Source organism: Arachis ipaensis, unplaced genomic scaffold (assembly GCF_000816755.2).
Source record: "Arachis ipaensis cultivar K30076 unplaced genomic scaffold, Araip1.1 Aipa369, whole genome shotgun sequence".
Classification (NCBI taxonomy): Eukaryota; Viridiplantae; Streptophyta; class Magnoliopsida; order Fabales; family Fabaceae; genus Arachis; species Arachis ipaensis.
Window position 1 is genome coordinate 21,836 of NW_015496058.1, and position 23,995 is coordinate 45,830.

General features: G+C 44.3%; 1 long non-coding RNA gene across 1 annotated transcript in view; it reads left to right on the plus strand.

The window, feature by feature from the left end:
* The first annotated feature begins 1,767 nt into the window (after window positions 1-1,767).
* The window catches only part of LOC110268592, a 28,638-nt gene continuing 6,410 nt past the window's right edge, over window positions 1,768-23,995 (plus strand). The window contains exon 1 of the long non-coding RNA XR_002356830.1: window positions 1,768-1,811. This is a non-coding gene — a long non-coding RNA (uncharacterized LOC110268592). The remainder of the gene's footprint in view (window positions 1,812-23,995) is intronic.

Genomic DNA, 23,995 nt, shown 5'->3' on the forward strand with positions numbered 1-23,995 from the left:
TGAAGGCCTTGGAGGGCTTACTTAGTGCTTGTGCTAAGGAGTTAAGGGCTAAGGGCTGGAGCGTAGGAAGCATTGGCTATCAGAACCCCCGGAGGGAACTCAAACCTTTCTTGCAAAGCAGCTTCATGAGAAAGAAGTGCAGCAAGCACTTTTTGAGAAAGAAGTTGCATATATTATTGACATTGTATTGGATCCGCTCTTCTGTTAGCATGAACATGAATTAGATTCTATTCGTCTTATTTATTCTTAAGACCACCAAGCTCTCTCGAATGAGTTCTATTTTTTCTGCTTTCGAGATACACTGGGGGCAAAATTTCCTCCTAACTAATAAGTTAAACTTTGTGCCTAGATCGTCCTGAAGACGGATGCGACGGGAGGAAGTGGCATTTGGAAGTGTTGCTGACTTAACATTTAGGTTTCGGCATAACAAAGCTTGCACTGTCTTTTCGCACTTAGGCGCACAGCGTGCCATTGGTAATGATTCTACTACGGTCCCACAAATTCGCAAACTGATCCTAAGTAATCGTTGTTGTTCATTAGATTCCGGAGGAACTACTTCGTTAGGATGGGGGAATTGCTGCGATTCTTCCTGAATAGCCTGGATTCTCCCGTCGAGAGTCACTTTGAAAGTCTTACCTAAACTCTTCCGACTGAATATGATGAAGCCTATAAAACAACGAGCTACTATCATTTCTTCATTATAGATTGAGATCTTCTTTGAACTAAATGCACAAATAGATGGAATAGCAGCAAATAGCATCTTTCTAGCTTGCATATTCGTGGAACTCAATCTCATTTAGAAAGGTTCTCTCTATCTTTCAGCAACTGAACGGGAAGTGGTTTAGGAAAGGACTTTAGAATCAATCGGATGCGCTCGCCCAGCGAGAAAGGCCCTGACCCTGCCAACCAAGTCAAAATCAAAAAGAAAGAAGAGAACGAAAGGAGAAAAGAGAACTTCGTATTTTTGTAATTCTCTAGGAGTCATGTTTAACCTTGAATGCTATTAATAAATTCTACAGCAATAGTCCCTCGGACTCGGAAAGTTATAACGAAAATGGCTAACCCAATAGCAGATTCCGCAGCAGCCACCGTTGAAACCAATGAAGCAAATGATTGACCCATCATATCATCCGAAGAAACGGAAAATACCAAAAAGTTCGAATTCACAGCTAATAACATTGATTCAATTGGCATTGACATAATAGGAATATTTCGTCTATTAAGGAGAATTCCCCGAATACCTAAAATAGAGATGATCATAGAAAAAGTAAAATATTTGATAGGATCCGTTTCGGAAACGTGGAATGGTTGAGAAATTCAAATGTTAGAACTCCAGGATCTATCTAAGCGACTCTACTAGAAGAGGGCATAGTTTCTAAAATTAATAAAGTCATAGACCTCTTCGAAGAGCCAACTAGTCTCTCCACGTAAAAAAATATCGTAATAATAGGTATCTTGTAGATGTCCCGGCATTTGAAGAGTTTCCTCTCCCATGACGGATTGAATCTGATCTGGCATGTCCCCCTGATTAAAGACTGGGCGGTAACTGGGTATTCCTGAGTCGAAGCAACTCTGCGTTCGCGGATGCTGTAAAATAATTGAAAGAACTCGGGTGGAGCGCTTTGCGCGTCCGATCTAGTTGAAGAAAGAGTGGAAGAGTCAGTAATGGAAGGGAAGGACCAAGTGGAACTAGTCATAAATTGTGGATCACTGGCCCTACCTAACAAAGGGATTCTCATAGAGCACCAAGTTATTGTTATTCATTAGGATTGATTGAGAAAAATAGATTCCCTCCATACAGACTGAACCAGGTATGGTTAAAAGCAAGCCTGTAGGAGTAGTGAAGAACTATTGTGAAATGTGCTTGGTTGTTGACCAAAGAAAAGCATGGGAGTCGAAAGGCGGTCGAGTTAAGTAAAGACTCAAAACAATGAAATCCTGGAACACTATCTATATCTCTTTTTCCTCAAAGACAGAGCATTTTCGATCTTAGGCGAACGAGGGTTACCGGCTCTACGACCTCGCAAGGCGCTACTGTAGTGCTCTTTGGGCCTGCCGCTTTCTCAATTGAAAATGAAAACTGTCAAGAGCAGCCCTGCACTGCTCTATCTATGTAATTTCTTGATGGATTTTCTGCCATCACCTACGCAATTTCAAAGTTGCATTTTTCATGAGAAAAGACACAGAATAAAGGCAATAAAGGCTGCAGATGGAGGGAGGGAAGGATTCATAGATGGCATCGAATCAGCCAGAGCCAGCTGTTAGCCTTACTGCATTCGCTGAAATAAGACTTTCATTGATACTTGAACATCAGACTGACCTAAAGAGAGAACTCGTACCATGATTAGCAGACGCTTCTCAACTCTATCGATTTCAAGCAGACGAGTTGAACATTTCCTTACCTTGCAAAGCAATAGCGCTAGCCAGGTCAAAAGCCCATTTTCCAGGATTCTGTGGGCAGTTGCCGCTTCCCTTATATATTCTTAGCCAACGCTTATCTCATCCCTACGCATCTCACATTCCTCAGAACTCTTTTCTTAGGATTCACAGGTCTTGCTTGATTTCCCTTCTCCCGTATTATTGGTGCGGCGGGTAATAATAATAACCATGTCCCTTCTTCCCCTCGTAAGGGGCCCCCTCCTCCTCTCACTCGCTGACCGAACAAAGAGTTCGTTGTCGGGCGATCCCGTTGATGAGGTTGCTTGCGTCGGTGAATTTACTTCGAGGAAAGCAATAGTTGCCGTGTACGAATTGGGTGAAACAGCTTTTCATGTAAATGAGAAGGGCTATGTTTCGGTTTCTCCGGGGTGAAACGACTGTGAAAGAGGGGCTTTAGCCTATCTCTGAGCTTTCAAAAAGAGGCTACGTCCGGGCATTTAGATCGGCATTTCCTGTTTAGCCACATATAAAGCGGAAGCCACTTTGAATGCAAGACTTTTATATCCCCTCTCTTTAAAAGTGAGAGGATAGCTTTACCTCCTGCGCAATCTATGGCAGGACCGCCCGTCTCTACTTCTATATAAGAGATCCAGTTCTGTCATTAGCTCTGTGATTTTTGAATAGTGCACTTCTTGGTGAAAGGACGGGAAGAAGGACTTATTAGCCGTATCTAGCTCCTTTTGGCAATGGCATTGAAAAGCCCGATCTAGGTCATCCAAGTAGAGAAATTGAATAAAATAGGGGCGATCACAGCTACTCTTTGGCAATACATTCTCTCCGGACTCAGTTACAACGGGAATTACCATATATTGAGCATATAGCTCCATCAGAAATGGATCCTTTACTGCAAATGAGACTTTCCAAGAGTCTTGCGGCTTTAAAAGGAGGAAGCATGATCGCAAAGCAAGAGCTTTTCAGCTTTCCCCCAGTCAGAAATGTGAGCTAGGTAATCTCTTTCACTCTTCTCCTTTCTACATGCGAAAGAACTTGGGTGAAGGACCCTCTTTTAAAATGAGATTGAGAATTCCAACAAGAGATGTGAAAAAGGACTTTTTCCCTGGGATCTACGAAAATATAATAGAAATGATTGGGTTTACCCGTAATTGGGGATCTCAAATCAAAGGGCTTGACCCGTGGGTCATCCCTCTCCAAAAGAAAAGAAGGACTTGAATAGTAGAAAAGGAAGATGGGCCAGATATGATTTATCTATTTCTAATAGCGCTTCCTCCCCTATCGGGTAGTTATAGCCCTATCTTTTAAGTATAGGAAAAGTCTTTCCATTTCGTTACATACTAGCAGTCTCATCTTCTTCTTATTCCTGGTATGAGACTCCCTATAATTAGAAAGCATGAAAGACATAGTAGACATCGTAATGACTCTTCGAATTCGGTTATGCGTGCCTCCGGTGGCCTCTTTCTTCCTGCTATTAGTATCTCCACTCTCAGAAGTCAATCTATATAGGTTGTAAAGGAGTTTACCTGTTCAGGCTTTTCTTCTTAAACTTGGCATTTCTGACTGGTACTGGCTGGGCGAAGTAGGCTCGCAGGTAAAGGATCAGGCCTAGGCCTAACTCTAATGGAAAGGGTACTGGCACTAGAGAAATGACCCTAAGGGAGACTTCTAGTAAGATAGCCCAGAACTCCTACTACTTCTAGTTAGTCTACCTACGTCATTCTTTCTTTAATTGAATAAGTCAATATCCCAAGGTCAAACCTAGTAGAGCTCCTAGCTACCACAGAAAGGAAGGGAAAGCGAACCACAGAGAAAGTAAAGGGACACAGAGTGGGATAGATGCGGCTCTTCACTCAATCAGTCTATTTTCCCTATGGGGGAAAGCTCAATCCCAACTCTCGAATCTAAAGCCTAAACCGTCTAAGGTATGAAGTGACTGGTTCGATAGGGCCAGCACATAGTCAGAGTCTTCCCTGCGTGCCTAACATCCACTCTTTCTAGTCGAGTGCCTTGCGGCGCCTTGAACGATGAGAGAAGGCGATACCGAATAGAATAACTCAAGGGCACTGGCTACTCCATCAACTCAATTTCGTTGCGTAAGTGAGGAGGCCAGTCTTCACTTGAAATCTTTCGTAGGCTCATCTCGTCGATTGGCATTCCGATCCTGGTCATTCATAGATAGTCGGCACTTTTAGTCATAGGCTATCGCCCATTCCTGATAGCCGCAGCTCTGCCCGTTCCCTATTCCATTAAAGAAGAATGAATGGGAATTGATCTTACAACGGCTGGGCAAAATCCATCTCCTTCCATCTCTATTTTCGCTAAACTTTATTGCTTTCATGAAGCCGACCTTCAAATCCATCTCTTCCATTTTCGTAGATGGAAGATCCGGTGAATCAATTCAATTAGATGCGGTGCTTGTCCCTCGAAGCGAAGGTAAAGACCAAGACATTGGGGATTCTGAATCTGACCGCACTTCCCCCAGGTCGAACGGCTATCGATCCTGGCCCGATGAGAAAAGGGTTGAACTCATGCTTGCCTTAACCTAATATACTTGGATCCCGGATTCAATTCCATTAAGGCATTCATTCCCTTCATGTAAAGGAAGAGTTCAACAGAAGTCATCTCTCGGACACTGGCTGTTCTTTCTACCGCTCCGTGGGCTTGCTTTTTGGCTGCTTTCTTTCATATGGGTGGGTGTAAGGTTCCTAATATTCTAACTCAGAAAGTCTAGTCGTTCTCTCTTCCTGACCCTTCGGCCAAGCCGCTTTGTCTGTTCATTGGATTGATGTCTGATAGCCTTTCCCTCGCCCCAACCGCTGTCATGTCCCGCTACGCTAGTTATACTTTGCTTTCCTTCCTTGACCTAAGAAAGAAGGCTAGTCACTTCCCTTATTCAATTGGTCTTTTTCTATCGAGTAGTAACTCTTGGCCTCTTTCTGTCCTGACTCGGAAATGAACCCGATGGTCAATCTTTCCCTGGCTTGAGAGGTTTCAGGTTAAGCAGGGGATCTTCACTCTAATGCTTTCATTCCTTCAGCTTCAGATAGGTGGGCTCATTTCCTTTCTTTCTCTCGTCAACTGGGGAAAGCGGCTCCGTTCCTCTTTGCTTTGATTCGATAGTTAGAACTCTTTGTCTATTGGTTATGCCTAGGGCAAGACCCTTAGGAGACCATGAGGACAAGTCCTTCTCTTTTTCTCTTTCTCTTCCTTTTCACTTCGTCCCTTAGAGTGCGGTGCTTTTCCCTCTAAGCTGGAACAAGGGCTTGAAGAGGACTTTCTCTCTATCTCCGAATAGCCTTACCTTAAAGAGGAAGAGAAGTTCTTTGGGCAGATCGTAGTAAGGAAAGGAAGTTAGGTACTCATTATATTATAAGGCAGGTCAATCATTTTTTTTCTCTATAGAAGAGAAAAAAAGATGCACTTGAATCAGCTGTTCCCGTATCTGGGCATACCTTTCACAGCTATATTCAAACCCGTGGTCGCTTAGGTCACGAACCGCAAGCAAGACTATTTCGAAGCAAACAGTTGCCTTTCCACTACGAGATTAGATAGAATGCCCGGGTAGCTCATCACACCTAAACAAGAGCTGAGGGCAGCTTCAGACTGACTAAGCCGGCATAAGTTCCCAGACTAGATCCGCGTCAAAACCACACACAGATGATGGCCTACCAGCACCATAGGCGGCAGCAGAAGGGCAGCAACATTCGGAAGATAGTCAGCACTCACAGCAGTAGAAGGAGAGGGAAGAGAAAGGATCGATCCGGCACAAGGGAATTTCTTTAGGTAGGTAAAGGCTCAAGGCCTAGCTCTTAAAGCTTTAAAGCCTGCTTAAATGAATCGTCGTATAAAGAATATGAGTCTTCTATATAAGTACACAGGAGAAGCCAGTTTCTCTTCTTCTGCCCTCTCTTCCTGACTTATTCAATGTCGGCTAACAAGTCATGAGGAAGATAAAAGCTCCTGCCTCTTCGAATTTCTAGATCAGTAGTTCATTACGCAGACAGCCTAGCACAACTAACAGAGGAAAGCACTGCACAGTCTTCAATCCGAGTTCTCCTCGGCTCGGGTGAATCTGAAAAGTAAGTTAAGGTAGTGATAGACGGTAGGCTAGAAGGAAGTTCCGTTCCCTAGCTTCCTGATGTATGAAAAGGTCCCCTTCCTTATTGACTCAGGAAAGCACATGGTATAAGATTCTAGACCTTATATCCTGATTGCTTTTAGAGTCGTGGGTCTCTCGTTCTTTTCTTAGCTTCTAGTTAGAATGGGAATAGTCTAACAACCATCGCATATGTACTGTTTTGCCTCCTTTCCTTCCCTGGAAAGAATGGATTGTTATCCTTGGAGAGCTAATGGTACTGGACTGATAGCGCACTGATTGAACCGAGACTGGGCTGAGACAGCTAGGATGGAATCGAAAGCATCTCCGCTGACTAAGATGATAGGGGAATGGGAAGACAGCCTGCTCTCCTTACCAACAGGACGAGAGAGAGTCATTCCGCCCTAAAGGAGGATTGATTACCTGAGGAAAAGAACGTGCTTCAGGAAAGAGGATGTAAAGGATTTTTCTGAGAGAATATGATATCACTAAAGGGAGGATTAGCGGGGCTAAGCTAATAAACTAAGGAGAAAGATCAATCAACGGGATTGAATCTAAGGCTGAACCTAGAAAGATGAGCATCCAACGGGAGAGGGAGGAATAGCAAGGCAAATAGCCTATATTATAATAAGAAATTGCAATCGCTGCCATTAAGAAAGACAGCCTGGGGCACGAAGCCTTTCCTTCCTTTTCTAATTCAGCCCTTGGCGAGTTAGTCCAAGAGATGTTCGCTGAGGAAGAGGCATTCAGAATCGAACAAGGAGACAACCGTTTTCATCTTTTCAGGAAGTCAATCAATAGTCTAAGATATACCCACGGGCAGTCAATCCGATTACTTCTAAGCTAACTTGAATCAGCCTTCTCCTCCTTATGATCAAACCCTGTTATGGAGACTTTGAAAAGCAGTCTACGGCACCTAAACAACCGCTAGTGAGCCTCGTTATGCCCACCTTTGGAGCAAAAAATCCTATCAAATCGTCTACTACTCAAAACATTTCAGTCCTCTAGGTGGCAGATCCTCGAGAACCGCTCAACCCTTTTCAGGAAACTACTTATGCTACGCCACCCCAAGCAGCGGTCGGGGCGCCCATCGACTGAAGGCGGGGTAGGATTCGATCCTATTTGTTTGGCAACCTTCCACCCCATTCATTTTTTCTCTCCTTACACGCGAAACAAGGAGTTTCGATTCTCTTGAGATCGGGCAGCGGTGGGATTTCCATCGAAATGCACCGGTCGCTTCAATTCTCATTGCAGATTGGACCAGCCTTTGAAGCCTGAACTCTGACTTGTTACCCGGATGGGAAACAGTTCGAAAGTAGCTAGTCTTGTCCTCTTAAAGGCCACTAATCTTGCCTGTTCCCTGGGATGTCTTTCCTGGTTAAAAAACCTCTACACCTGTCTCGACTAAACGACCAACATGTGTTAAGCATAACACATGCAATGAGTACTTGACTTTATCAAGTAAGCTATTTATAAAGCTTAGCACTTCGCTCTTCGTGCAGGCTGGAAGGCTACACTCACTAGGCTTCGCTAAACCTGGTCTCGGGTATCCCGAAGCGTATATATGGTAATGCCGCAGGTGAGACCGTGGGATGGCGATTCTTTAGAAAGATTGGATTTGAAATTTCTGTATATAAGCTAATTCCCGCACCACATCTTTCATCTTACAACCCCATAGGGACATCTTCTAAGTACTTGACTTCTCGACTTCTTACCTGTATTCCTTCTCTTACTAGCCTAGCTTGAATATTTCTTTCTAAAAGACTAACGGCAAAGATTTTCTACCTCCTGTAATGTAAGCTCGTTACGCTTAACGCCCACTTACTTAAAGACTCGTTGGTTCACGACTCTATAAATGAAAATCTTAATTTGAGTCGTTACCTACAGAAGCGGTTGCCCTTCTCCGGATTTACCCGGTGAGGGTGGCGCTTGTGAGTCAAAGTTGACACTTTCCATGTATGGATCATACCTTTGGCATCCTGGGACAGTAGCCCCAGGTACTGATGAAGTGACTCCCGGGTAGAGAAAGAAAGTGCTGGCAGAAAGGAACTCTCAAAGCATGGGGTTTCGCCGGGCGAAGCTCCTACCCCCTTCTTAGCCCCATTGACTAAGAAGGGGCTGTTGTCGGCATTTCCGCTCTTAGGTGCGTAGCCACAGTTTGCAAGTCAATTCCCCTGTCCGGAATCCGCCTCTTTAGCCCGTGAAGGCCTTTGAGGGCTTACTTAGTGCTTTTGCTAAGGAATACCGGTAAGGAAGGGAAACTAGGGCAGCTAAGCCACTACACTAGTACGAAGGAGCAAGCTCCGGCCCCGTTCTATCCACTAACCATGTAAAAAAATGATGGGTGGAATGGCGCGGCGCTGTAGTGTAGGAACCGGGCGGATTCGAACCGACGAATAGAAGTTTTGCAGACTCATGCCTTAGCCACTTGGCTACGGTTCCCTATAAATTCCATTTCTTTCCCCCTTGCCGCCTTCCTTAACAAGCTTTGCTTCACAGGGTGAGAGGTGAGACCAGGAATAACACAGATGCCGGAATGCTTTTGGGAGGAGGGTAACAGTCCTGCTATATACGAAATACTTAATAGCTAACGGCCGTATGGCATCTATCCATCCATGCTGAATGGAGCCCAACCTAGTAAAGGGCTTGGATCGAGGTCCTGAAAAGCGTGAAAGGCAGTAAGGACATTGATGAAGTCTAAGCATATCAAACAAAGCGAAAGACGAAGGTGGTAAGCGAAGCGAGCTACACCCACCGGTCCTCCGGAGGAGAAGTCGAAACCCTCAAGTAAAGGAGATACTGATTCATTAATGAATTTTTACAGGCAAAATGCCGCTGACAATGTGTTGAATTGGCAGGTTACCTGATGAAGAAGCTGGGAGGGTACCAGCTGCCTGCGTGGTGTTAAACCAAAATGCTAAAGAGAGCGAAGGGGAAATCATGAACTACGTTTCATGTAATGTAGTAAACTATAAGAGAGTTAGAGTACTGCAGTGGACACAATTCCAAAATCACCTTAAGGAAAGGGCTTATATAAAAGAAAGAGAAATTCAAAAAAAGTTCTAGCTCTAAAAATGAAGAAAGGAAGTAAAGACTTACTGAACACCTATCTTTGGCTAAACCACCTATTCTGGAATGTAGTCTGATACCCCCCAAATACTCAGATTGGGGATATCGTCCCTATCCCTGACTACACTTGCTTGGGATACAGCCCTTGAAGTCACGTTGCATAAGCCGAGAAAGCCTTCTACCTTAAGTACGAATGTAGAAAGAGCGCAACTACCACTTTTTCTCTCCTTGAGCGAGATTGAACAACTTATGATAAAGGATTTCCTTTACTATCCCAACCTGATATTGCGAAGAAGCTTGAATTCGTTAAGTAAGTTCACTTAGAATGGTTTGGCAATTCCCTTGTTAATCAAAAAACTTTCATTTAGTATGATGGCAAGCTGCCGCAGTTAGTCCGCAATTACTTTAGCCTTCGTAGTACCCTTAGGAAGATGCGCTCACGGCGACTCAGTTTCAGAGCTAGAAGTCCTTTTATCATCATCTTACTCCATACCTGGTTATACCTGAACTAGTACAGCAGGTTAGACTTAAAAAAGAATTCATGCTTCTTCGCAATATAAGGCAGAAATTGACAACAAAGGATGAGATTTAGTGTTTATTCATGAGGATGTCATAAGAGAGGTTAGGCGACATGGTCTAACCTGCGGCAGCTATGAATTTGTCCACCTTTTATCGAAATTGGGTGGGTGAATTCCTATTCCATTTGCATCTCGAATTCAATGTCTTCAGTCAGCTCTTCCGTCTAATCTATCAGTTTCATCTAGATTGCATTCCATATCAAGAAATTACTCTATTAAGATATATATGTTATTTGTGTGCGTAAATGAGTGCAAAGACCAGGTTCTACCACTGCAGGGCTCAATCATGCTAGTTGGGCTATATGCTTCACACATGCAAGTCGAATGACGTTTTCTTGGAAACGGGAGTGAACGAAGGACCAACGACGATGAGGCTAATTAGAATTATTTAGATAAGCATTTGCCTTAACCTTAAAGCGCTTAAGAAGTAGGCAGGTAAGGTAGTCTATAGGCCGATTGTTGTACTCCTGCACTAAAAACACCCTAAGCGAACTTGTCGTAACGGTTCCGCTTGGGGCGCTTCTTGCTGCAAAAATAGCATATCATCTATAAAAAAAAGTCATAAGAGAGAAAAGTGGTTAGCCTAGGGCAGATTCCAGGCAAGGTATGCTTAAAAGCTCTCCGAGTTCACAGGTGTCCTAGCTTATGCCCTTTTTAAATCACTCTCCTCTGGTCAGCTGGCGCCTTTACATCAGTTCCAAGGCAAGCAGGTGATGATGGAATCAGAACTTGAAGATCCTATTTCAGTCTCTGGGTAAGATTTCTCTATAATAGCAGTTCCTGTCCCGTATTATAAAGTGACTCTTTCGTCCCTTTCAGTTCTCGTGCCCCCTCTCTTCCATAGTCATTCCAGGAGAGTTAGTTGAAGCATCGCTACCAAAAGCATAAATTAAGGTCCCAAGGATAATAGCCATAGCTAATGCTTTCCTATCTTAAGACCTTACTCCTGCCAGACAGAGAGCGAGTTAGAGTTGCCTGGCTGCCAGTTTCCTTAACCAAGTGTGAGCAAGTCTAGAAGTCTCCTTCTTTTTCAAGCCAGGCGGAAGGACCCGCAGGAAGGGGATAGGGAAGAGGTCCATATAATAAGTAGGTCCAAGCATCCCTCTAGGCTTTTGAGCCTAGGTGGCCGGAAAAGCACTCTTCTCAATCCAGCTAGCAATGGATATGGATATTATGCAAGCTATTGACTTGAATCTCCGGGCCATCAGAAAGTTTGACGTTGGGACTCTGCCCGTTCCAGAATTTACTTCAAACGAAAACGCGGGAATAGAGAATCCCGGGAGCAGGGAAGACACTCGTCTTTGAAGCCGACGTTAATAGCAGGCCCAGTCAGGGAAGGGGGGTAAGGCAAGTGAAAACCATTGAGTCCCGCCCTGTATCTGTAAGCCATTGAGTCTAGCTCCGGTAAGAAGGAATAAGAACACACACAACAAAAGCTGTACTTCTGGAATGCGGATGTCTGGAAGGCATCAATCATCCCAGAACTAACCGATCCAGCTGTAACCTAGTCAAAACAGTAGGTCATCCAGATTCGAAACTGACTTGGGAGAGTCCACTAAACACCAGCTTCACAGGCGAGCTTAAGGCAGAAAGCCAATGCTTCACACTGACCCAATCGGAAGGAAGCTAAATCAGTGACACGCGAAAGCCAAGAGCATCAGTGACGGGGTCAACATCCTTCCGAGAGGACCGCTCTAGTTGTTGAATGGTAGATCCTACGCTTCGTAACATACAGCTAAATAAAGCCCCTCAAAACCATTCCTCACTTGCTTGTGAATTGGCTTTGAAATGGCTTCCATCTAGTACAACTAACTTGATTTCCGCCTCTTCTAAGGCAAATCGGATTCTCGCATTGTATCGCTTTGTACAACTACACTAAAAGAAAAGCTTCGTCCTCCTCCTTCCCGGTTTGGATAGAGAATGGTGTTTTTGAACATGGCTGCCCCTATTTGAATAAGGCTGGATGATATATAGGAAGCTGTTTAGTTTACCTCGGACAATTGACTTCCTTGCTACAGCAAAGGAAATGTTTCGAACTACGGAACCGAATTGATAGCCTATCCCGTGAATAAAGCCCCGAACCCTCACAAGCGCTGGACTAGCAGCCTCGCCTATCCAAACTAGTAATTCAATTCCCCATGGAAAGGTGTCGAAGGAATAGAAGACAAAAGCAAGTTCGTGCCACTTTAGGATTTTAAGTTACCTCCGAAATAACCATACATAATACGGGCTTTCCATTGTTCTCGAACAAGAACAGTAGCGGGAAGTAGCCTAGCCTTGCTAACGGTTTTAAACCTTTATACCTCACTCAGGGCATAGCTCGAATCTAAGTAAGTTTAAGAAAAGAATCGTCTGTGAACAAATCGGCTCTTGCAAGAGAAGAAAGATCCATAGACAGCAAAAGAAGACTTTCGCTAAACAAGAGACAGCTTCACAAAAGAAAGAAGTCAATTCCTTATTCTATTATAGGTAGCGCGCACAGGAAAGAGAGAAGAGCGACAACAAGGTATCAACCCACTTTCAAGGAAGAGAACTGAGTGCTATCAATCCTCCACAAAAATCATTGTACGCACGAGTAGTAGATGAGGGATGGAGTGAATTAGAGAAAGTTTCTCACAGAACAAAGGGAGAAGAAAGAAAATCAAATAGAAAAGAACTTATAATAGAATACCAACGGACCCATCTAACTAAAATACAGCCTACAGTGAACCAGCTGTTCACAAGGATTGCTATAATGGCGTGGCTTAAAGGCGTAGCTTTTAGTTTCATGCGTAGCCTTTTGGCTTGGACTAGGATTAGCGTGGCACTTGCACTCTGCTTGAACCGGGTTCCCTACTCTAATAAAGTAAGTGCCCCGAGGCTAGGTCTCAATCAATATAAAGAAAAGCCATCACTCTTAGCGCTGTCTCTTCAGTTGCGTACTCATTAGCCTAGTCTAAAGCTAGTTCAGCGAGGTAGTTTACTTGCTGACTCGATAGAGTTTGGGTACGACTCAGCTCTTTGAAAGCTTTCACCTCGACTAGAAGGAAGAAAGAAGCCTATAAGTATGTCTACCTTCCGCCTTGTCCTTAGATAGAAGAAGAACAGGAGAAGCAAGAATGGCAATAACCGTAGCTATTTCCGCTTCGGAATTGCTACTAGAAGGGAGTTCTCACCGGGAAAATCTCTTTAGAGAAGCAAAGTCCTAATCAAAGCAGCAAAGCAAGGTAAGTCAATTCTTTCTTTTAGGATAGATCCAAAGTGCCAGCGATTTAGGTGTTGGAGGAGTAAGGGCTTTTAGCCTAGGAAGACGACGGTGCTAGAGAATCAGTGAATGGGGGAATAATGATAGTCGAAGGGAGGTAGCGGTCTAAGCCTCTTAGGCTTGGCACAGGAACTCTTCTCTCACCCGCAGGAAGGCTGTGATGTGACCCAGTAAAGTGCCCAGAGGTAGGATGAATTGAATTAGCTAACGAATCTTCCGTAATGCTTGCAAAGAAATAAGAAGAAAGTCTTCTGCCCAATGTCAATGTGGGGCGACTCGGAACGAATGGGAATAAGTGAATCAGAAATGAACTTATATAAGAGAGAGCAGAATAAGCGGTCTTGTGGGAAGGGGATGGAGAAGCGGATTCCTACTTCTTAATAGAATAGCTTGATCGACCACCATCCTTATTGACCTTCCCTCGGGTTGGTATGCTTGTGTGTCAAGCAATCCCGCTTCGGTAGCAGACTTCGGTCAAGGAAATCGCTTCAAGCAATGGCTTTGGATCGACCTGACTTCTTAGAGAGTAAAGCCAGTGAATGAATGAAATCCGTTGAATGAATAAGTCTTTATGGCTCAAGCAGCTAGCGGACCTCCAACATTGAGAAAGTCAAGCATGTCAGCACGCCCCCTACCCATGTAGTCGGCTTCCCGGTAGTTTGCGGGACGCTATTGGAATCGGTCTATCTAAATGGCCTATCTCCGGATGTATGTATTCTTGAAGTCCATTTATCTTCAATTCCCGGGCATTGATTGAGAGGGAATAGACATCCCCACTGAACGAGGAAGGCAGCAATCTCCTTAAGATAGAAATAGAAGGGCAATCCCCAAAAGAAGCGGCCAGAGGAGAGATTCATTAATAACGGATCTCGACCCCATATCATACGTACAAGAAATTTTCCCTTCTTCCCATATCACTCATTCACATTTAATATCATTCCCTGCCAATATTCTTGTTTAAGACAGATCGCTTCCCCCGCTACCCTCAGTTAGCGGGGGCAACGGGGGGCCTAGTCGATGTAGGCCCTCAAACCAAACGGCGGGCACGCCCAGCTTCTTAGTCAATCGGCACTTTCGTCTTGTTCTATATCGAGATATTCCATTCAAGTTAGACCACCTGCATCTGATCTGAGTCAGCAGAATCTAAGCTAGTTGCGGGTGGGATAGGGGCGCACTAGTGCTAAAGCCTACATATAGCTAAAGCTAAGGAACATACGAAGGTATTCAATTGCTTGCTACAAGTCAACTTGCTTCCTTCTTAGAGGAAGGTTTGAAAGAACTTACTCGAGGAGTAATAGCACGATACAGATGGTATGAAATCACTCGCCCTATAGAATGAAGGGAAGGAAAGGAGTGAAGATTTCTAGGGCAAGCACGAGGTCTGGTTCAAGGCAAGGTATAGCTTAACGGAATGAAGCAGAATTAGTCTGTATAGATAGACTGACTTGGAGCCTTCCTTCACTCCTTATCGGAAAACTTTGTATCTCGCTTAGAAAGAGTGATCTCATACCTCTTCCTATCGGTCTCAATCCTAAGACAGCAACTGCTGGCGAAGGCCCTTAAAGAATAACCCCCTACCCTCTCCTTAACTTATCGAATAGGGGCGAGTCATTCATCTCGAGCTACTAAGCCAAGGGTAGCCACTCTAGCAATTGAATACCTTCCAGACCCGGTACTGATGAAGAACAATACTCTAGCTAAAAGAAAAGAAAATGCATTCCTGAATGAATTCAATCCGGCCTGAGAGTGAAATAGAGAAGTGAGATAGAGAAGGGAGTTGTAGTTCTGAGTTTGTAGTTGGAGTTCGTGAGCCAATAAGTGAGCTTTTTCAATCCTCTCGAATCATAGACATGAGGACCGGGAAAAGGCATTAGTTGGCCGGCCTTAAGAAAGAAATTCTACATTATCGATGCTTTCGCGCTAGTCATGAATCCGTCCTGGGATATCTTGATTATCTTTATGATGGCAACTCCCTTGGGGGAATAAAGAATCGATCGTCTTTGGTTCCCACCAATCGATCTTCTGTAGAAGCAGGAGGTAGCGCGAAAGAAGAATTACAATTGCAAGTCGCCTTGACCCGGTAACCAAAGAAGCACACCAGACTCGAAGGAAAGGCAAGCAAGGAAGGCAAAGAGCTGGTGCCTTTTGCAATTGAATCAGCTCTTGGCCTATCTGCTCTTACTCTTCGAGTAGCTATACTGAGATACATGTCCGCTGTTGATGGTCTTTTCCACGTAACCGCAGTTGGTCTTATATCCATTGTTCAAATAGCCGTAAGCGGGTTCAGGAAATGTTTCTGAATCGGTTGTTACAGAATGCGCTGTAGGACCCCTATTAAGTTAAGGGAAGAGAAGTGGGCTAATCCCCAGGTTCGGAGGTCTTGTTTGCAAGTGGAATCAGAAGGTTAGGGGGTGTGCACAGTTAAGAAGAAGAAGTAGTTTTGTTTTCAAGTTAATCAGATTTTTCCTATAATAAGAAGGGGATTGAAGGACAGATGATATGAATTTGTTTAAAAATCCCTGATCTGACTCTAAAATAGGCCTTGGTTAGACTGACTTTGAACTAAGCCTTATTTTGAACCACTAAGAGTCGTCCAGGAAAGGAGCTTCAGCTATGCCAAGAGAGGATTGCTTTGATTCGGCAGGTTCCCTTTTTCCTTAAGAGGAAAGCAAAGCCTATTCTGATTTACTTTTTAACTCGGGATTCTTTTTAGCATAAAGCCAACCCTCACATGCTGGGGGTTCGATAACCCGGTATTCTTCCTCCTCATGGACAAAATTGGATGCTTAAGCCAATAAGGTTGCACCTCTGTCCACCCTCTTTTTTTACTATGCATACGGATCTGGGGTAGTGCTAACTAATCGAAAATCTTGTTAGAACTCTTCTCTTTCTTGGACGAGAGCCATATTAAGTTAAAAGCAAAAGCAAAATTATTTTGATTGATTACAGACATCGAATAGACAATCTTTTAGACTATTTTGAAACTATATAATCAAATCAGTAGAAAGGCAGAAGAAATGCACCGGTTTCTAATTTAAGAAGAGCTGAAAAAAGTCTTGAAGTAAGTTCTGTCGTCCTACTCGTTCTCTTGTGGGTATGACGAGCGGCTGCGGGGAACTCCGCGAGGGCGATAGGCCCACAGCACCTTATATGCAAGGTTCTTAGCTCATCCCGTAGCCAAAAAAACCAAAAGATGGAAAACAGGGGAATGGCCGGTTATGGAAGGAAAACCCCTTTACCCCCAGCTTCCAGGGCCATCAGGGCGGGAAGGAATGCCAGAAGCAAACGATTCCGCCGCACTGTGTAAGCAAGCAGACAGGCAGGGCAAGAAAGCTAGATCCACAAAGGGCCAGTTCTCCCAAGATGCGGTCAAGCACCCTCTTTCAGTTACATGCCATTTTTCATGTAAAAAAGGCCAAGAACAGAGGAGAAGATACCCTCGCTGGACCAGGACGAGGCTGCTACTCTATCGACGCCTGTATGCGGACACAACTAAAAGGGGGTGAGCCTTTCCCGTAATCCGACATTGACCTAGAACTCGCCCTTTCGGTACCTGTCTAGCAAGCTTTTTCTCTGCCGGTAGCTGGTCAAGAGTAAAGGCGAAGCTTGGATCCGCCTTAGAAGAAAGGTTCGCACTGAACACTTTCCCAATCCCAAAAAAAAAACACACGAAACAAGACACACATGGGCAGGCCCAGCAAACACTTCTCTCTCTTATGTAAAGACAGAAATAAGCAAATATCATAAGAGAAGTGAGGATCATGTCAATCACTGTCAAATCGAATGGAGAATGACACAAAGGCTTCTGTGCATATCCCGGAAAAGAAGTGAAAAGCCCCTAGTCCCCAGGCATTTTCGGTCAACTGGGGGACAAAAAATTCCTATACAACATCGAATTCCGCGGCAGGAGCGATATCAGATACTGAGTAGGTGGCATAAGTGGTATCATATCAGCAATCCAGTTAAGCAGCATTATACTAGACTCTAACAGAATAAAAGTAAGCGATAGAGAACTTTGCGCCACCATAACCAGATGATTGGAGAAGAAGATCGGAGACAGATATTGATTCCTTGCCGGTGGGCACTCTATTGGGTCTCCTGTGCTACCTCGACCAAAAAGGGCTACAACCTCTGATTCCGGGACATAATTTTTTGAAAAGGATTCCCTTTACATGAACGAACTGGCTCAGTTTTAGAAGACAATTCAAGACTAACATCATACTCCTCCGCGGCATCGGTGGTTACCACTGAAGGGGATGTTGTCGCTTACTAGGATGTTTTCTCCTAATCGTCTATAGAGTTTTGAGCTAGTGATCCAAAATTGATTTGGCAGAAGCTTCGATCTAGAATGCAGTATCTGGGATTAAAAAAGGATACCGCTCTACTCTAGCAGTAATAAAAAGTCCTCCCCTCCATTCTCCATTGCTTACGGAGACGGCAAATCCAGAGAAAGTTCTAGGCCCTATCTTGGGTTGGCATCAATGTTAGCAGCCCTTCCTCCAAGACTTGCTCCAAAGAATGCCGGGGAGTTGGATAAGATTGAGTTCGTGCGATAAGAATCAGAGTAAGGGCGGGGGAGAGCTAAAAAGTAAATGGAGTTAATGGGACGACTCCGCCTTCACTAAAGAGGAAGCAAGTAGGGCACAGGCTTTGAGGTTGGAGCCTTGCCCGTGAAGGTATCCCAATAGTTGTGCTAATCCAGCCCATGTGTGTCTTGCTGTCTTCCAGAAGCAAAAAGGAATCCTATCGCTCTAAGAGGAAATGAGGCTGACACTGAGATTTCCTTCCTTTCTGTAAAAGTGAAGACTTTCCGCCTCCAAGCTGGATTTGATTGAAGGACTACTTCCCCCATAACTATCAGAGTTGGCCGGATAAGAGTAAGAGCAAACTTATAACTCGCCTTTCAGGCTATGCCCTTTACTTCAAGTTTATTATTTACAAGATTCAACTGAGTAGGGGTAGGAGTCAGGGGTTCGAGCCCTTCTCCCACAATTGGCAAGAGCCAGTGATCGCCAATTCCTTTCCCCTTTCCATCGACAGGGCTCCTCGGACTGGACTAGAGTATACGTTCTTTTGCGCTTCAAGTTTATTATTTACAAGCGATCGAAGTAGGGCAAGTCTCAGTCTTGTATTTGAGGTTGGTGAGAGGGCTGGCCCAGGGCATGCCTTTACTCCAACAGCGGCGAGGGGGTCAATCATCATCGTTTTTCCAGAAAAAGGTAGTTGAAAGCTGGAGCTTTACGAAACGAGTTGTTTTCAAAGCATCCGAGTTGGTAGAGCTTCGAGCGGGAACTTATCGAAAGGAGTGTTGGCAGATCGACCCCCCTTCCATTCCGTGGCACGCGGCGAAGGTAATTGAAAACAAATCAAAACAATGAATAGGAGGGGGCAATAAGAATTCAGTTGTCAATTGTTGGCCCACAGGCACACTTCCTGAAATCGATGTAACTCTACTTACTGTAAAATGGCGGGTTAGGTTTCTTTCATACAGAGATGTCGGCTATTTCACTTGACTCCTATTGAATGATCCGCAAGCCTATAGCCGCCCTCGTGCAAGCAAGCAAAGCCATCCAATCCAGTAGGACTTTGAGCACTAGAGGAAGGTGATGAGTCAGGAAGTCCCAAGTAATAAAGTGATAGAAAGCTGGCCCCCTATTTGATAGAGGTTCTTAATCCCCGGGGATATCTCGTAAGGAAGAATCAGAATCATTTCAGTCCACTGGTTCTAGCTGTAGTAAGCCTGTCGTTCTATTAAGCAAACCTGTAAGTTAGTGATTCAAAGTATAGCCCTGGTGTATGAGATATTGAATTCTCAGACTAAGAATCCGGTATGTTCCCCAGCTAATGAAAGGTGAGCTTGAGCTTCCAGCCCCGCGCTCTACGACTTCGAAGTTAAATCATTCCTCATTCACTTACAGGCAAAAGGCGATAGGCGATCAGTAAATAGCCGAATTGGCATCGATTGAAGAAGAAATTAGTAGATGTCGGGGAATCGAAAAAGCACTTTGTAGCTCTTAATAAGAAGAAGAGGAGAACTTCGGGTAGGCAGGCAACTCACTAGGTATAGGTAGAGTCAAAGATTGTAGCAAGCAAGAGCACAATGTTGTTTTTTTTTTTCTATTAGAAAAGATATTAGCAGAGGATTACCTTTTCTTTCAAATCCTAGGCTACGCACCTTGACCATCCTTCTACCTTTACCAACTACTACTAGCAATTACGACAACAGGTGAAATAGCTGATCTTATTCCGAAATAGCTTCTTCTTTTCGGATTCATCTTCTTATGCTCCTAAAGAAAGAGAAGGGCTTTACTCCGAGTTGAAAGAAGAGTTTACATCTTATATATATTTAAGAGACAGCAGGGAATGAATGAACTAGCAAAGGATGGCCTTGACAAATCCTCCTTCGCTCCTGTGGGAGTCGAACCCACTACATAGGTTTCTTCCTTGTTTTACCGACTCAGGTCTCTCTATTCCTGCTAGAAATGTTCGATTTGCTTTGGTGAAGCTGTAGGGCGGTAGGCCCCATACGTGGCAACTGAATAAATACCTGTTAGACTCAATCTTTTACCAAAGCCCCCACTCCTTGAAAACTAGATTTCTTTCCTTAATTGCAATATCACAACGAGTCTATAATAGGCGAATTCCAATGCCAGCGCTTTTAGCTAAATAGGATCTATATCTGAACCAAGTAAGGAGGAGGCAGGGGTCATCATGCAGGATCAGCTATACCTCTGAATCCCATAGTAAAGCCTTGTCCATTTCGGGGATGGGCCTTAGATAGCTTAGAGATTTGATTGGGAAGATTTTGACCCCTTCTCTTCAAAGAGAACCCGCCCTCGTGCTTCTTTATTTCCTTCGCTTGTTAAGGAGTTGGAGCAAGTCTTTTCTGATAAGTTGCCCCTGCTGGCTGGCCCGAAGCGACTCCCCACTTCGAACGCGGGTCTCCGGCAATGGCAGATTTCTGTCTTCGATCGGAGTTTGCACGAATCTGAGGATATTCATACATATCACCTAGTAGTAAAATACGAATCGAATTGAGCGCGACTTCTGCTCATCAAAAGTGGGATTTAGTAAGCGTATTCTAACTAAATAACAGAGCAGCTGAAGGCGGAGGACTCTTGGCCCTATCACACAATAGGTATAGAGTTTGAAGTGAGCTTTGAAAGAAGGTTAGACGATGAATCTAGGGCAGCAGATTCTACTGAAAAAAAAGTACATAGGCTTAAGCATAAGAAAAGGAATTTATTCTTTGAAAAGAGGCCCTTTATCCTATCTGATGGGGTAGGGAAGGATGCTATTTCATTCTCTTTTCTCAAGGAAGATTCCAAAGGAGCTCTTTCATTGAAGTGTCTGCCGCCCGGCCTGGTTACCCCAATCCTTAAGTATTTTCGTGCCATGATCTTATCATTGAATAATCAACGCAACTTCTTTTGGTTGGTCACCACTGGATGATTCCGCGATACACTCCCCCTATCTGCTATTCTATTATCTAATAGTATCGTCGAGGTATCCTGGTTTCGCCCCCTAGCGGTATAGTTCAATCTTTAGGGGCATCAGGGCCCTCTTTGAAACAAGGAGAAGATTCTAAAAGAGATAAATCGCATATGAAGAAAGTATGCTTCGCTTGTCATTGAAGGCGGTTCCTGCTTCTACCGCGAAAGCAGGACAACGCAAACAAAGGGGGGTAGCGCTGCCCACCTAACAGAAGGCGCGAAAGAAAAGCGAGCCGGGAATTCGGCATCATATCGGTTAGCTGAGCCGGCCTCAAGGAAGAACTTTGATCTTGCCTTTTTCCTACTTTCGAATTTTCGTTCCGGGCAGTAATATCAAGTGATCTGATGATCCAACAGTTAAGTCAAAGGCTACGAAAAAACCTTCCTCCGTAAGTTCCTTTACTCTCTCTCTCTTGAGCGCTTTCTGGTGAACACTTTGTGTAACCATTGAGTTCGATTTGAACTAGTTTCAAAGGCTGGATTTCCCTTGGGGAGAACTAGAATCCTATCCTCAGATCTTTCCCTCTTCTGTAATTTTGAGACCAAAAGAAGTAGGGATTGGATCGATGGAACGCCTTTGTGAAGTCTAGCTCTGTTCTATGCCCGCCCCTAAAGAGAAAAGCTTTCTATGATATTCTTTTTTCTAGGGAATCCGCGCTTACTAGACCCTTTTTTTGCAGGCAGGATCTGAAAAGACTAGCTGGACCCGGTTCTGACTAATCACTAAGAGCTCATCGCGAGTTCTCTCGGGGCGGGACCTCAGTAAGTAGGGCATTCAGTACGAAGTAAGCCAAGTGAAGTGATCCCTGCGGCCTATACTAGAAGAGAAGGAAAGAACTTCTTACTCGCATCCCCCTTAAGATGTTAATATGAACGTTTCACAAGAAAGATTGAATCGTGGAATTGATTTTAGTTAGATGAGCTCCTTAAGCTAAGGTAACTCCGGGATAGAGGGACGAAGTGGGCTGCTTTCAAGGGCTAGAATTTCCCTGTTTCGGCGTGAGATTGGCTTAGCTTGGTCTTTCTGTGTACCTAGAGTAAGTTTGCCCATAGCGTAGTAAAAGCTTAAAAGATTCTGGTCCGGTTCGGCCTTATCAAGTATGATTTTAGGGATCCTTTTTTTAGTAAAGTACCCCCCTTTGGTTTTAGGGTTCGATTTGCCAACTGATCCGAGTTGGATTGGGTCAGGAACGGTAATAAGGCTCTAGTTCGACTAGCAGCTTGCCTTATCGAATAGGGGCGAGAGGGAGAAAAAAATAGCAAGTACTACTCTTTCTCTTTGAACGAATCCGAAGCCTATCTTTATAACTGTGGGGAGATGGATTTGATTGGAACCTAAATCCTTGGATCGCCCATGTGTCTATGAAGAGGTTAAGCTAAGCCACTTCTTTCGCCTTTCGCTTTACAGTAGTTATGTGATCTTAGCCTTTAAGCTTTGAGCTTGCTTTTTCAAAAAGATGAGGATGTGAAGCTGTGAACAAAGAGTCTCTTGTCCCGTCTTAGACTGCTCTGGCTCGGTACTGTGTCGATTGGGTCTGAGGATTCTTCTATCCATTTGGTCTTCTTTGTACCGTACCCAGAGAAAGGAGAAGATCGAATTAGCTCTGCTAAGGAATCGAAAGCATCCTATCCGCTAAGAGCGAAAAATCACATATTTTGAAATAAGGTATAGAGCAGCCTACCTCTAGTGCTTTCTTCACTGCCTCCTGACGTTTCATCCACTTCCACTACCAGGGTAGGGCTGGCTGTCGGATGCGCTATGCGCTAAGGCTACTTATTGCGCTATCCCTCATCATTGATTTACCAAACTGCCATCTCATCTTGCATCCGAAAGAAGTGACAGCCTGCCTGAGATGCCATGTTGATATTGCCAGAAGAGAAGAAGGCCTATCTTAGATATGCCTATTTGAACTATGCCTAGCTGCCGAGGGAGAGGTAGCCTATAGACTCAAGGCCTACTACTATGACTATTCTATGGTTTTGCCGTTAGCTGGAATAAGTGTACTCAACCGTGCTAACCTTCGCCTCGTGGCTCGATCAAGGCGCTATCGCATTATCTGAAAGAGCGACTATCCCGTGCCATCTGTAGCTCTTGCCCTGTTTATTATGAGAATAAAGAAGTCCCCTACTCCCGTACTTCACGCGCTATCCTCTATTCCATTATGTATCGCCGCTAGCTCATACCATGTGTCTTTGAACCGCTATTGCTCTGTGTCCGGATTCACTATGCTATGGCTAACTGAACTAGGACCATTGGAAAGAGAGAAGATATTGCCTGTCCAGAAGTAGCTTATGTCATGTCGTGCTACGAATGAAAGAGGTCCCTACCCTCAGTTCACCTTACCGGGCTTGATTCGTGAAAGTCAGCTCCGGCTTTCGGCACCGGTTACGAGAACAGTAAGAGTTCATTCTGTCCCACTTGGCTCAATAGCCGGAGAAAAAATAGCAGCTTATGATGATTCCATTTCAAATGCTATTATTCCTCCAACAGTGGATAGGCAAAGAAAGCAGTCACCCACCAGGAAGGCATAGAGTGAAGCCAGGAAAGGAATTGGTTACTACAGACAGACCAGATTCAATAGCGCCGGTAACACCTCCAAGACCAAGAGCCGCGGATAATCTAACTCTAACAACGGGTATTCATCCCATCTCGAGTTCTAAACTATTCTGATGATTGACACGTTGATTTTAGTACCCCTTAAATGATAGGGTGGGTTCGTATGTTTTTGTGAAAGCTCGGCTCCAGTTATTGCTGATGTCCAGTCATCCACATTGGAATTCCTTGGAAAAGAAGGCTAACTGCTTGTTGGCTGGGAGCTGTATGAGCGGTAAGTCTATTAGCACGATGATTCTTCTTCGCCTTTATTTCAAAAATCTTTGCCCTATCTAAGCTATATAAAAATAGCCAACAAAAAAAGGTATGCGCTTGTCAATTCATTCTTGGTGTAATACGTAAATGATTGGTGTCATAATTTTTCACTGATCAGGTGTGGGCTTACAGGGCTAGGGCTCATCCGTGTAAGAATTAGGAATTCCTCTTCCAACTCGTCCCGGAATGGGCGTTATGGCAAAGAACAAGAAGAAAACTAAAGGAGGAATTTGTCCAATAGTAACAAAAGGT